Source organism: Carcharodon carcharias, chromosome 16, assembly GCF_017639515.1.
Source record: "Carcharodon carcharias isolate sCarCar2 chromosome 16, sCarCar2.pri, whole genome shotgun sequence".
Taxonomy (NCBI): Eukaryota; Metazoa; Chordata; class Chondrichthyes; order Lamniformes; family Lamnidae; genus Carcharodon; species Carcharodon carcharias.
This window is the reverse complement of record NC_054482.1, coordinates 82,007,326-82,023,323: the sequence shown is the minus strand read 5'-3', so window position 1 is coordinate 82,023,323 and position 15,998 is coordinate 82,007,326. Positions and strand designations below refer to the sequence as shown.

Sequence of the window (15,998 nt, the reverse complement as noted above, 5' to 3'; positions counted from 1 at the left end):
TTGCAACTTTGAAACTGAGGCCAATTAAACAGCTAATTTAATGATATTTAGTAGCGATCACCTAGAAATAGATAACAACACGAAAAGCTAAACGGTTATGCCATATGAAATTAACAATAGCACAGATATCACTATATAGATGCATATTAGATAAGTGAATACAATTCGCACGTTCAGTTCAGCAGAGCGCAATTTATTATCAATAAGGCTTTAAATAGTTAAAGCGGTAGGTTATAATGCAAGCAATGAACGCAAACTGTCTGGACTAAGCTACTTTTTACTCGAGTATGTTTTTTATTGCAAGGTGCACGCACCAACACATATAGACCGTGAAGCATGTAAACAATGACTTCCGCACAAAGTTGGAGACAAGACATCACAGACACATTTCTGCATTACTGTACTTACTTTAATTCCCAAGGATGCTTTCACTTTTTATAATAGAACATATATACGCGAAAATAAAAGGATTTATTTCTTTTGGTAAAACTCTCCCTTAGTATACAAGGGCTGTGGAGTGGAAGTCTGGAAATACGGTGCGTGTGTGTGTGAATGAAGTCTCCTGTTGGAGGATGGTGTTGATTACATGCACAGAGGGATCCCTATCCCGAGTCCGATCAGAGGAGGAATGTTGCGCTGCTGCTGCTCCGCTTGGCTCAGTGTGCCTGTGTGTGTATGTGTGTGTGTGTGTGTGTATATGTGTGTCAATTTCAGAACTCACTCACCGGGACAGCAATATAGCAGCGCAGCCACAGACAGTCTACTGCGCAGCCGCATTGCCCTCACACTGGCACCTGGGAATTGTAGTTCTCATTCATCGCTTTATCTCCCGCTCTTCGCCTTCCTTCTTTACTCTTCTTTCTTCTCTCTTTGCGTTTAATTGTTTAGCTCCATGTATCCTCTTACTTTTCACCTTTTTTTCCAGTTTCCGGTTCGTGGATTCAATCTTCCCTTTTTTACTTGACATGTAGTTTTTATGTTTAGACATCTTTCGTATTTGCTTAAAAATCTATCATTCTGCTATTCTTTCTTTCTATGGTCCGCGTGTTTAACATTTCCTATTTTAAATTGTTTTTACTTGTTAAAAGTATATAACTCCTCGGTCCTTCTGCCCGACGTATATTTAGTCTTTCTTTTTCACTATCTTCTTTTACATTGCGTACTGTCCCATTTTTATTTCCTTTCGCGTTCTTTTCTTTGTCATTCTACGGAGTTTTTTTGTTCTTACCTCTTTGGTATTACTTTCTCATCTTCATTTTTTTTGCTTTACAACATATAAAGATTCCTGACTTTTGTTTTAACTTCTATTCTCCTCTAAGCATGCCCACTCTTTATCTGGAACTGTTGATTTTGTCTCCTTTTGCTTCTCTACTTGATTTTTTTTTGTTTTATGGTCGTTTCTTCATCCCTTTCTATACAACCTTCCCACTTTCTTTGCCGTGCGTGCAGAATTTCGACGTCATCTGTTCAAATGTTTTTCCTCCTTGCCTCTTGCCCGGATTTCTGAATTCCCCCTTTTTCTTTGCCTGATGCATCCTGTGCATTCATGCACCTGTTTTTGATTATTCTGGGCTCCAATTCACTCCGTTTTTCTTATGTACTCTGTTTCATTGATTTCATGTTTTGTGCTTCATCTGCCTTCTTTTGCTTCACCTACCCGCTCTTTATCGTTTCGTTTGCTTTATTCCTAAAAGGAAAATTCCTGTTCCGACCTTAACTTCCTAGTCTGCCATTTCCAGTCACCTTGAGAATTTATTTTCTTTGCCATAAACGCTCCTGCAAACTACAATACTCAATCCAACCGAATAATGTAGATTGGGAAGGCGTGAAGGGGAAGATTTCAATAATAAAATTCTTTAAAAAGGAATTCTAAAGTTCTGTGATTAAAGTTCCTTCTCTAAGTTCCGGACTGGGTTCCTCAGCAAAAGAGGCAGGGCCTGAAAAGACATGATGAGAAACATAATTTCCAAAATCAATCAACTAATTGTACAAAAATATAAAAAGTAAAATAAAGTGATACTGAGATTGATAAATTTGCACAGTGGGTGTATCTATTAATGTTGCACTAACCCTTTTGATGGCCTATATAAGCCTTTATTTCAACAAACACCAAAAAATCAATACCTAACATTATTAATTATCTCAGCTTCCCACTGAACGTGAACAGCTTAACAGTACCAAGGAGCTTGGAGAAAGAACTAGCTGACAGTACAAATGTATTACAGCATACAACAAAATATACACTTAGATTTACCCCAACCAATTAAAAAAATCGATGCATAAGCTGGTAGTTGCAAAAGAAAAATAATGTAACCCCTTTAGCACCCAGATGTCTCGGTGCTATTATCACCGCGTGAAAGGCGGCGTATTTTTATATTTGAGTTATTTCGGGGTAAATTGCAGCGTATTATCAGATAATTATATTGTAATAGATTCAGTCAAACTTTAGAAAATAAGCGATAAAGTAATTTTGTTAATATGGTAATTCTCTACTAATTAAACTTTATCATTAATTGCATAAATAATTGATAGAGATTGTAATTTTTTGACTGACGAGATAATAAAGTTTTAAACTTATCAAATCGCCATGCACAACTTTGAAATTAATTAAAACTTCGTTCTAAACGTGATTGATAAATGGCAATATATTTTAAATGATTTGATATTTTAAATGATTTGTAAATTCGCGGCATCATACAGCAAACTCAAAGCAATACCTTGCAGTTCACCGTTTCTGTACGCCTGTCGAATGGGGCGTCGACAATAAGACTACAACTCCCAGAACTCTGAGCATAAGAATCTCAGCTACTGAAAAGGTATCAGAGTATAAGGCGTTCCGCATCTGTAGTCTTTTCAAATTAATGTGAAACTTGATGCACTCATAACATCACATTTTACAACACACAGATAGAGAGAGCGCGATAGTTACAGGTTGTGATTTACTATTATTAACATTTACGGACTGGGTACTTATTTACTTCAAGGCAATGCCATAAAGATTTTATTAAATTCATTTCCGGAATCATCTTTTTTAAGAAATTGGATGAACTATCAAAAGTCAAAAGTATGCCAAAAACTGTTTCAAGTATCAATTAAAAAGGAAACTAACAGATGCGTTTAATAAAAGGGGCGACCGAAGACTTTGTGATGCTCATCCATGGTGCGAACAGTTTCTGAGTTGGGAAGTCAGATGTGTCTGAATGAATTGGGAAGTTGTGAGTGTCCTGGTCACGGAGCCCGGGGCCGCTGCTCACTGTCGGACTACAACTCCCAGAGTGACAGCTCGACCGTCCCAAACAGCAGCGCCGCCATTTTAACCCACTCTCAACCAAACCTGCTGGCGACCGTTTGAAAAGCAAGCGGAGCGTAAGCCCCGCCTCCGCAAATCCTATCGGTTGTTTCTTCGTTCCTCCGGTGCCAGCGTGAACGCCGATTGGCTGTCGGAGGTGCCAATAATGAATCAGGTCAAAGGAAGGCTTCGCGGCAAGCAGGATAGGGTGAGTACGGCTGTGGGCCGCTTTGAGTTTATTGTTGGTTTGTTTTTAGCTTAGGGAACGCTTGGTGCTTGGGTCATTTCAGGTCAAGGGACGAGCAACGGGCTATGTGTTTATAAAAAAAAAAGCGGAGGCTTCAACAATAATAAACTTGCAATTAGATATGTAAGAACCACTTTTCCTGTGTCCAGGCCCTCATGAAGTGGGCTGGATAGTTTGTGGAGGTTCTCGACAGTTATATATTTCCCTTGATCATTCTTTGAGGGTGATCTTTTTGATATTGTATTACTTCATCAGGAATTATCGCTGGTAGGGGAGTTTCCTCTTTAGCTTACTATCACTTATGGACAGTGACGTGTGCTAGATTTGTTTAACCCTGTGAAACGAAACTACTTTTCAATGCAGTAAACTTTGTGCCCGCTGAACATTTCAGAATTTATAGTTTAGGGTAATTAACCATAGTCCACCAGGGACCGTAGGCATCGTCCTGTTAGAGACAGGTGGTTATATAGCTTAAGGGGACAGCGTCAAGCATGGGGCAAGGCAAGGTGGCACACTTCCATGAGCTAGCACAGCCTGAACCCGCGTTATTGGCATTATTCTGCACCACACTGTGGTAGTCAGCGAGCTAACCGACCCCCACACAATTATAATTTAGCGACAAAATTAATAAATCATTCAACGTTTAAATGACACGTGCCCATTCTTGGTTGGTAAGGAGTATAGTTTTATTGCCCCCATTACAACTTGAAGTGTTTTTTTTATTAAATCTTACTTTTTCACTTGTGAAATCCAAATTTCTGTTGAGTGAGGGGAGGGGGTGTTCTTTGTGGAGGAAATGTATATGTGTGTTTTAAATTTAGAAAAACAAATATTTAAAAGTTATTTTTACTCGGAGTTCTTTACCATAGTCAAATCTATCAACAACGTTAATGCTGATACTAGTAACTTTTGCGTTATTTGTAAATTCCTGTGTTGGGAATTTCTTGTGCGTTTGTCATTAAGCTAGAGTTGGGATTTTTTTTATTCCTAAACTGAGTTTGTTCAGATTGTGCCTGTATATTTTGATACTGCCTTGGGTGATCTTCAACTCCCACCACATGGAGCTGAGCCCCATCTCACAATTTGCTCCATCATTGAATGTATAGCATTAGCCCCTGAACTTAAAATACTGTAATTGTCTGACATTAGTAATTTGTTTTCCTGTGATTTCACTTTGTTTTTAATCACTGTGTTTGAAAAAGATTTGTGGGTGGCATGCATTTCATGTACACATTAAGTTTACTTTCAATGTTCTGCTTTTTATAAAGGAGTCATTTGTCAAGATCTCAATGAAAAACTCAATGTAACCATTTATAACAGGGAAGCGCTGCATCAACATGTTGATGATTCACCATCACTCTTTACATATGAATCAATAGAATTACATTCAATTTGTTTTGCAAAACAAATCCTATTTTTCCCAGTAATTGAAATTTTGAATGTTCAAAGTTTCAAATAAAATAATCTGATTAAATTTATTTATGGAACTGTCTTTTTGCCTCTTTTAATACTTGCATGAAAGTTTTTATTCAAAGATCTCAGTCTGTTTGAAAATTTTGGGTGTCAATTGCACATTTTTAAAGAAATTTCACAATAGTTGCACAGAGCTTAGAACAATGTTCATGGATTCTTACACATGTAGTTTTCAGAATTTCCCAGTATATACAATCAGTGCACCAGTAAATCAACATGAGTGATTACAGAAGGGTGTGATCCCTTATTTTGTGGTGATTGAGGGTTTCCTTATGTTTTTTTCAAAAAAAACTTTGAAACAAACTGGAAGTTGAATTCTTAGAGCTTTATTTCATGCAAATTTGTCATGTTTTTAAATTCTCAACTGCTCACAGACAACACCTGATTGGAGCAGATGTGCTTTCTTTGTTGGTAAAAGAAACTGAGCATGTACATTTTAGAAATCGCCTTTTCATTTTTCACTTTTCTTAAAAGATTTAAGCCATTTTGATGCCTTTTTCCCCTAAATATTACGTGCAAACAAAACTTTCGAACCTTTGTATAAGTATTTTGTTTAAAAACTGTGAACTCACTAATAGTACACTAAAGAATATACTTTCTGTTTTGTTGCTGTTGGCTGCAATAGGGAAATTGTGCAATCCCTGCCCCAGAACTATTTACCTTTAGCTATTTTAGAGCTGGAAAGTAAAGATGGGAAAAGTACTTGATGTTATGAAGGAGAAGAGGGATGATGCCTGGTAACCCAAAAGGGGCGAATGTAATTTGGGTCTCATTTTCCTGGATCAATTCTCGCGCCAAGGTTAAATAACCCAACTCTCCACAATCCTCCCAGACCCTGTCAACCACCAAACCTCTCAATCCCAGTTCTGCAAAATTCCCCTCCATAGTTTAACTGAGATCCAGACTTACCCACTCCTTCCCACACCTTCCAGATCCAGGGACTTTCTGTCATTGCTCACAATCTCTTTGATCGCGTTTGCAGTGCTTTAGATTCCAGAAGATACCTGGTCCATTGCTACCACATCCTGAGACTCCCATCCTCTCCAAGTCACTAACAATCCTGACTTGGAAATATACTGTTGTTCCTTCACTGTTGCTGGGTCAAAATCCTGGAACTCCCTTCCTAACAGCACTGTGGGTGTATTTACACCACATGGACTGCAGCAGTTCAAGAAGACAGTTCACCACCACCCTCTCAAGGGCAACTAGGGATGAGCAACAAATGCTGGCCCAGCCAGCGAAGCCCATATCCCGTGAATTAATATTAAAAAAAATTGAATACCTTAAACAAATCTCCCTTTGTCTTCACGGTTTAGAAGACCTTAATATTAGTCATTCCACTTGTTTCTCTTAACTTTCCTGGCAAATTTGCATAGCACTTTCTCTAGGGCCATTTTATCTGGCTGTAATAAACTGTACAGAAGTCAGTTATGGCCAAGAGTTTTGTAAAAGATTATTGTGATTATTTTGCTGTTTTATTCAATCCAAACCAATATAAACCCTACATTGTAAATGTCTTTAATGTAATGTTTTAAAAAAAATCTGTATATGAATCTGTAAAATGATCTCTTTCCTCCTGTATTGCATTGAGGAATTGACACTATTATATTTTTATCTCTCTGTCCTATGTCACATTTTGCTATATAAAACCGCATCTTTCATTCTTATGCTCATTTTTCTTAGTCCAGTATGCCCTTATTTAGTACCAGTTGTTATTCACTATTTGGTAACATGAACAAACTTTGAGATCCATCTTTTTGTGGCTGAATCGTATTGATGCGTAGAACAAAAGTGACTGCCCTTGACATCAAGGCAGCATTTGACCGACTGTGGCATCAAGGAGCCCTCGCAAAACTGGAGTCAATGGGAATTAGGGGGAAAACACCCTGCTGGTTGGAGTCATACCTAGCACAAAGGAAGGTGGTTGTGGTTATTGGAGGTCAATCGTCTCTGTTCCAGGACGTCATTGCAAGAGTTCCTCAGGGTAATGTCCTAGGCCTAACCGTCTTCAGTTGCTTCATCAATGACCTTCCTTGCATCATAAGGTCAGAAGTGGGGAGGTTCGCTGATGATTGCACAATGTTCAGCACCATCTGCAGCTCCTCAGATACTGAAACAGTCCATGTCCAAATGCAGCAAGACCTTGACAATATCCAGGCTTGGGCTGACAAGTGGCCAGTAACATTCGTGGTACGTAAGTGCCAGGCATTGACCAGTTCCAACAAGAGAGAATCTAACTATCGCCCCTTGACATTCAATGGCATTACCATCACTGAATCCCCTACTTTCAACATCCTGGGGGTTACAAGTGACCAGAAGCGGATCATGACTAGTTGTATAAAATACTGTGGCTACAAGAGCAGGTCAGAGGCTAGGAATCCTGTGGTGAGTAACTCACCACCTGACGAAGCTTGTCCACCATCAACAACGCACAAAACAGGAGTGTGATGGAACGCTCTCCACTTACCTGAATGAGTGCAGCTCCCACAATACTCAAGAAGCTTGACACCATCCAGGTCAAAGCAGCCACCTTGATTCGTGCCCCTTCCACAAACATTCACTCCCCCCCACCACCGACACGCAGTGGCACCAATGTGTACCATCTACAAGATGCACTGCAGAAATTCACCAGGGCATCTTAGGCATCACCTTCCAAACCCATGACCACTACCATCTAGAAGGACAAGGGCAGCAGATACATAGGAACACCACCACCTGGAAGTTCCCTCCAAGCTACTCACCATCCCGACTTGGAAATATATTGCCATTCCATCACTGTCGCTGGTTCAATACCCTGAAACTCCCTAACAGCATTGTGGGTGTGCATACACCACAGGAAAGCAGCGGTTCAAGAGGGCAGCTCATCACCACCTTCAAGGATAATTAAAGATGGACAATAAATGCTGCCTTAGCCAGTGAAGCCCACATCCCGTAAATAAATAATATATTAAAAAATCCCTGAAGCATCCAAATACTCATTGCCTGCCAGTCTTTATATGGTGGCTGGTAATGAGTTACAAGAAAACAGTTCAAGTTGGCAGTTTTGAGGATGTCAGAATCCAGCATACTGAGGCTTGACTGGGTTGTAAACCACAGTAGAACCAAGAGATTGAGTTACAACTTTAAACTCTTTGCCAGACATTTGCTTTATTAGGCGTTTTGAAACCATTAAGTACTGAGTGCTGAACGAGATGGAAGCTACATGATGTAGATGGAAGTGTTATAAAATGTTAGTGATATAGGAACTGTATTAAATTGGATCACAGAACCAGTACACTAGTAATGCTGGTTTATTTTTGCTGCAGTAAAATATGGAAACAAGATGTAGACATTAATGATTATTTGTGAGTAGTTACAATGCAATAATTAGATCATGGAATTCAAATCCCCTAAACCCTCAGAGCAAACCTTCTGATCAATAAAAGGGATAAAATAGTTGAACATTTTTGTGGTACCATGTGACTTTGTGTCAGAAATGAAAATGCATTTGTGGAAAAGCTCTATGGGTGTATCTACACCACATGAACTGCAACAGTTCAGGAACGTGGCTTAACATCACCTGCTCAAGAGCAATTAGGAATGGGCAATGAATGCTGGCCTTGCCAGCAAGGCTCACATCCCAAAAACAAGTGAAGAAAAATACATTAGTATCACAAAAGAAAATAGAAGTAAGCTAAGATTAACATTTTGGGTACAGACTCTTCAGCAAAGCTTAATTTTGATGGAAGACTTCATACCTGAAATATTAACTTGTGTCTTCTGATGCTACTAGACACATTGTATATTTCCAACATTTGTTTTTCTTTGTTTTTATATTTACTGTTTTGTGTTTATTTTGTGTGATCCTAGGCTTATGCAGTCATGTACTATAATTAACACTTTGGAGGTAGTTTAGTTTAGTTACTTTGCACATCTGGTAATGGTGAAAAAAAGCAGAAGAATATTAATATCTTTTGCTAGTAATCCAGCCAAGATTGGCAAAGAAAGGAATCATAGTTGAGTTTATGCCTGTGATTTTCTTATTTTACTGTCCTCACTAGGTTACTAGAGAATGGTGACTCTTCATGATCAGTGAGGGAGAATGCTAAGTTATAACTACATAATGCATCATTGTATGACCCCATCTCTTTATTTTCAAACGGTTTAAATTAGATCCTTTTCACTCTTTCAAGTAAATTCTTATAAATTATTTTTTATAATTTAAGAGTTTTCCAAAATCTACTTAATTTCTTCTACTGCTGCATTTTAAGGCAAACTTTTACGCCAAACATTAAATTTAAAGAGGAAAATGGCCACAAGGTAAATTATCAATAATGCTGAAATTGGTGGAACTTAGGAGATAAAACACATCTCAAGAATCTTTTTAGGTTTTGGAGAGACAGCAAATACGTTTCATGGATTCATGATTTAGGAATTCCATTGAATGACATCAGATGCCAAATTTAATTTGATGATTTGTTTTGGTGCTTGGATTGGAGGAGCAAGTTCTCTATAACCTGAAGTGACCAGAGGAGTACGGACATGTTACTTCATTGATTTCTCATTTACCATTACATACATTTGATCTCATACTTGTTCTTTATCATTGTTAGGACTATTTCTTTTGGAATTAAACTCTTGGATTAAGTGCAAGTTTGGTAGTGCTGGACACGAGATAAGCTCTTGCTGCACTGCGTAAACTCTAATGCCTGGCTGCGTCAATATGACATTTTCATTTTCCACACCAGCCAACTGTGTGTCTTGTTGAAAGGAGACATAAGAAATTATGAGATGGGAAAACAACGTTTGCCCATCAAGCCCATTCCTCAAGTAATTACATTACAGTGGCTTCCACCTCAATCACTGCACAAATTTGAGGAAAGCAGTTTTAAATTAGGTGAAACTTGTGAAAAGGTTAAGAGATTTTCTAAATATTTTCGTCATGTACTGTGTTACATAATTAATCATCAGTGCCTAAATATATCCCTATAACCTTCAATCCTAAATCTTTATTTTAAAGGATTCACTGAATTAGCGCAACTAATTCGGCTGGCCGCCATTGCACATGCCAATCAATCTACAAGAAGAAAATTCTTGGAAACCTTCAAATTTAATTGAGTCATGACTATCTTGAATCTGTGTTCTCTAGTTTTGTGAACATAATTAAAATTAAAAAGATCAATTTAGAACTAAGCTTTGATGTGATTTGTATTTACAGGTGTACTATGCCAACAGCCAAAATCAGCAAGCTGAGCTATTAACGCAGGTTAATGAGACCACTAATAAAAATGCAAACCAAGTTCTTTTTTAGAGGGAAATAATTGAAATGTGTCCATTGACCAGTTAGACCAAATTATCTTTCTTTGCTGTAAACCTGATGTAAGCTCCAAAAAAAGCTAACAGGCCAGAAATTTGACAACATTGATCATCAGATGCTGATTTTTGTCAGCAAACATTGACATAGGAACCAGGCCCCCAGATACTGATGGTCAGCGTGAAACACCAGTGATTGGATAGTATGATTAAGATTGACCATATTTATGTTGAATAGTTTGGATTTAACCTCATTTTCTGGGCAGAATTTACAGAGGTGAAAGAGGAGTGATCTGTGCAGTTGATTTTGTTGTATAGCTACTTTCATTTAAACATCAATGTGAAATAATTCTTGAATAGTTATTTCAAAGATATTTGTAATATCACAACAGCAATCTTCACTTCTGCACATTTAATACAGCGAAACAATGCAATACAGTGGAAAAAGGCATAGATTGAAACTGGAGGCAAGTTCTGGAAGTAACTAAAGTACGATTCAGTTAATGAATTTGAGGTGGCCTTTGAGGGGGAAGGGAACTATTACTAGAAAATAGATGTAGAAACCAAATTCTAAGAGTGCAGTAGTGCCATGGCTGACGTAACAGCCCCAGTGGTGTGCAGAGAACGATTATGCGCACGTATGAGGTAAGATATAGCTTCTAGAGTTTTGGCTAACCTGGCTTCCTTTCATATTAAGGTTAGAAGTGGTGATGTTCACTGACGTTTGCACAGCATTCAGTTCCATTCACAACTCCTTAGATACTGAAGCAGTTCACATCTGCATGCAGCAAGACATGACAATATTCAAGCCTAGGCTGATAAGTGACAAGTAACATTCAAGCTACACAAGGACCAGATAATGACTCCAAGAGAGTCAAGAGAAAATTTAATTACTTCTCCTTGACATTCAATGGCATTACCATTGCTGAATCCCCCACCATCAGCATCCTGACCAGAAACTTAACTGTACCAGCCGCATAAATACTGTGGCTGCAAGAGCAGGTCAGAGACTGGGAATTTTGCAGTTAGTAACTCACCTCCTTATTCCCCAAAGCCTGCACCATCCACATCAAAGGTGTGATGGGTAAGTGTAACTCCAACAACACTCAGGATGATGGACACCACAAAAATGCCTGATGTGCACCCATCCACTGCTTTAAATATTCACCCTCTCTGTCTATGACTGCAGCATGTACTATCTAGAAGAGGCACTGCAACATCTCGTCAAGTCTCTTTCAACAGCCCCTTCTCTACTAGCCAGAAGAACAAGGGCACGTGAGAACACCACTATCTGCAAGTTTCCTTCCAAGTTACATGCCATCCTGACTTGGAAATATATTGCCATTACTTCACTCTCACTGGGTCAAAATCCTGAAACTTCGCCTCTGGCAACACTGTGGGTTTACCTACACCACATGAACAGTTGCGGTCCAACAAAGCGGCTCACCACCGCCTTCTCGAGGGCAGTCAGGGATAGGCAATGAATGCTAGTCTTACCAGCAACGCTCACATCCAACCAATGAATTTAAAAAAAGGTTTTATAGTACGTCGCTGGGGAAGCCAAGTGAGGACAAGATCGGTGAAATGGAGCTTAAAGGTGACCAAGGCTTTGAGTTTCAGCAGCAGTGATGTGTTGTATGGCAGTGGATCACAAACTGGGATCCAAAGAGACTTTTCAGGAGTTTTGCAACATAATGTGAAAGTGCTTACCGAGGTGGGTTTGGTGTGAGCTGGGAGGTGGAAGCAGAGTGCAGCTGCCACATATGCAGTGGGAAGTGGGCTGGTTGCCTCACCTTGGAGGGAAGCATGCAGAGTGCTGAGAGCAACACGAAGATCATCAGGTAGACCTACAGTTACCAAAGCCAGTGGCTGGTGCTTTGTTCAAGAGAGGGGAGGCTATTTAAAAATATTGAAATACCCCATACTTAAACTGAAAGAAATACCTGTTTCTTAAGAGCATTATTAAAACAGTTTTCACATGTAGCATTTTCATATTATGAGCATTATATAGTATTATACTTTAGATGGGGGATTCTGTGATTGCTGATTCATTTTAGGAATATAGGAGTAGGAGTAAGCCGTTCGACCCATTGAGCCTGCTTCACCATTCAATTAGGAAGGGGGATGAGGTCCTGAAAGCAGATTTCAGGTAGCTAGGAAGGAGCTTGAAAAGCAGGACCTCTAAAGCAGTAATCTCAGGATCACTTCCAGTCCCATGTGCTAGTGAACATAGAAATAGGAGATAAAAGCAAAATACTGCGGATACTGGAAATCTGAAACAAAAACAGAAAATGCTGGGAGAACTCAGCAGGTCTAACAGCATCTATGGAGAGAAAAATAGAGTTAACGTTTCAAGTCCCAATGACTCTTCTTCAGCTCTGAAGAAGAGTCACATGGACTTGAAATGTTAACATAGAAATAGGAGAATTGAGTGGTTGAACACGTGGCGAGTAGGAGGGAGGACATCAGATTTCTGAGGCATTGGGATTGGTTCTGGGGCAGATGAGACCTGTACAAGATGGAAAGGCTGCATGTTAGCAGGACCTGGACTAACATCCTCGCAGGGAGATTCGCTAGTGCTGTTGGGAAGGGTTTAAACTAGATTGGCAGGTGGATGGGAACCTGAAAAGGGGCTCAGATTCGAGGGAAGCAAAACTGGTAAAAGGAGGAATAAAAGTAGAAAGCAGAAGACAGGCAAAGCATTGGCAAGCATTAAGAAGGATCAGAATATAGAATAATATTAAAAAAACAGAATTAAAGATACTCAATCTGAATGCACATAGCATTCGCAAAAAGGCTGAAGCACAAATTTAACCCCACAGCAAATGTAACTCCACTATTTAAGAAGGGAGGAAGAGGGAGAATGGAGAATTACAGACCTGTGTTATGATATTGCAGGTGGTATTTGCCACGCTGACCAAATCGCAGAGGGAAACCTGGCCAGGCTATCACAATGATTTTGCAATTTGTATTTATTACAAGGAGGTTTATGCATTGAAATCAGAAGTAATGAGTCCACTACTCCCTTTAGAGATTTTAAAGATTAAATTAAAACGTTTATTAGCAAAAGAAAAGAAACTTAAACACACAAGATTTCAGTTACATTTAGTTTTATCACAGTTCCCACAAAATTTATACTTAACTAGACTCCGAGTTACACAATCTTTTCAGGCAACATCCAAAATAGATTATTGATCTATAAAGTATCCAGTAAGATTATCACAAGCACCCACTATTTCTATAAGGGAGGTATTTCACAGCTTCTTTCTCCTTCTCACATGACAGTGAAACTCCAAGGGCTTTTAACACAACCTTGGTTACTGGAACAGCAAACTTCTGCAGGGTAGCTGGAGGCTTTTTCCGCAAGTCTGTTTCACACAGTGCGCCTTGCAAGATCTCACACAGCCACATCCCGTACAGCTTCCCATCTTTCTTTAAATATATTTCCTCCTTTTTGATTTGTCTTTGGAAGTTATTTTTCCCAGAATATAAAAATCTTTCATGTTGTCATTATGGCCAGCACTTTTGGGAAAAATAAATATCATAACTTTGCCTTATTTATCTTGCCAGTTGTAAACATCTTAGCATGTCCCTTTGAAAAGCCAACAATCTCTCCCCTTATCTAAAAATGCAAATTCCATTTTACTTAGCTCGTCAATTAGGATTTCAAATACCTGCTTTTTACACTTAACCCCTTTGATGATTCAAACCTTGCAGTCTAACAGTCTGCAGTTTACTTAAATTATTAACAAACACAGAAACATGCACGTGCACACACACACACCCACACAAATATACAACCATAAGCCTGCTTTAAAGTATTCCACAGTAGTATCAGAAAAAATACAATAGTTCCTTTACACCTGTTAGTTTGACTTCAGTAATAGCGAAAATATTAGAATCTATTATAAAGGATGTGAAAACTGGACATTTAGAAAAAAAAAGTAAAATTGGGCAGAGTCAACATGGATTTATGAAAGGGAAATCAAGTTTGATAAACTTGTTGGAGTTTTTGAGGTTATTACTTGTAGCATTGATAAAGGAGAACCAGTGGATGTGGTGTATTTGAATTTTCAGAATGCTTTTGATAAGATTCCACACAGGAGGTTAGTAAATAAAATTAGAACGCATTTGAATGGAGGAAATATACTAGTATGAATTAAGAATTGGTTAACAGGCAGAAAGCAGAGAGTAGGAATAAATGGATCTTTCTCAGGGTGACAGGCTGTTACTAGTGCTAAATCCACAGCTGTTCACAATTTATATACATGATTTGGATGTGGGGACCAATTGGAATATTTCCAAATTTGCTGATGACACCAAACTGGGTGGGAATGTATGTTGTGAGGAGGATGCAAGGAGGCTTCAAGAGGACGTGCACAGGCTAAGTGAATGGACTAGAACATGGCAGATGGAATATAATGTGAATAAGTGTGAACTTATTCACTTTGGTAGGATAAACCGAAAGACAGAATATTTCTTAAATGGTGAGAGGTTGGGAAATGCAGGTGTCCAAAGGGACCTGGGTGTCCTTGTTCATGAGTCACTAAAAGTTAGCATGCAGGTGCAGCAAGCAATTAGGAAGATAAATGGCATATTGGCCTTCATTGCAAGAAGATTTGAGTACATGAGTAAGGATGTCTTGCTGCAGTTACATAGAGCCTTGGTGAGACCTCACTTGGAGCATTGTGTACAGTTTTGGTCCCCTTATCTAAGGAAGGATATATTTGCCATAGCAGGTGTGCAACGAAGGTTCACCAGATTAATCCCTGGGATGGCAGGATTTTTTCATGAGGAGAGATTGGAGAGACTGGGTCTGCATTCCCTTGAGTTTCGAAGAATGAGGAGTGACCTCATTGAAACTTAGAAAATTCTTACGGGTGTGACAGGGTGGATGTAGATAAGATGCTGTCTGTAGCTGGTGAGTCTAAAACCAGGAGACATTATCTCAGGATAAGGAATAGGCCATTTAAGACAGATGAGGAGGAATTTCTTCACTCAGTGTGGTGAATTTTTGGAATCCTCTACCCCAGAGGGTTGTGGAAGCTCAATCATTGAGCATGTTCAAAACAGAAATTGATATGTTTCTGGAGACTCATGATATCAAAGGATATGGAGATAGCACAGGAAAGTGGTGTTCAGGTAGATGATCAGCCATGATCTAATTGAATGGTGGAGCAAGCTCGATGGGCTGAATGGCCTATTCCTGCTTTTATGTTCCCATGTAGATTGAGGCTGATCATACCCACCTCAATGCCACTTTCCCACCCACTCCCCATATCCCTTGATTCCCTGAAAGATCAAACATCTTTCTATTTCAGCCTTAAATATATTCAATGATGAAGCATCTACAATCCTCAGGGGTAGAGAATTCCAAAGATTCAAACCTTTTGACTAAAAAAGTATCTCCTTATCTCAGTCCTAAGTGACTAGTCCCTTAGCCTGATACTTGTTCTAGATTCCCCAGCCAGGGGAAACAACCTTTCAGCGTCTAACTGCTCAAGTCCCTGCAGAATCTTGTATGTTTCACTGAGATCACCTCTTATTTTTCTAAACTCCAGAGAGTACAGACTTAATTTACTCAGTCTCTCATCATTGAACAGCCATCTCATCCTGGGTACCAATCTACTGAACCCTCGCTGTACTGCCTTCAATGTATATCCTGTTTGAAAATGGACACCAAAATTGCACATAGTT

The 15,998-nt window shown here is 39.1% G+C and overlaps 2 protein-coding genes across 4 annotated transcripts in view; one reads left to right on the top strand and one right to left on the bottom strand.

Annotated features, from left to right (window-relative positions):
* The window catches only part of rnf220a (ring finger protein 220a), a 510,657-nt gene extending 509,990 nt beyond the window's left edge, over positions 1-667 (bottom strand). The window contains exon 1 of the mRNA XM_041208059.1: positions 409-667. The gene's annotated coding sequence lies outside the window, so the exon portion shown is untranslated. The remainder of the gene's footprint in view (positions 1-408) is intronic.
* A 2,694-nt stretch (positions 668-3,361) lies between these two features.
* LOC121289122 (ERI1 exoribonuclease 3-like) overlaps positions 3,362-15,998 on the top strand; it is a 453,717-nt gene continuing 441,080 nt past the window's right edge. For all 3 annotated transcript variants that reach the window (XM_041208189.1, XM_041208188.1, XM_041208190.1), the window contains exon 1: positions 3,362-3,497. The gene's annotated coding sequence lies outside the window, so the exon portion shown is untranslated. The remainder of the gene's footprint in view (positions 3,498-15,998) is intronic.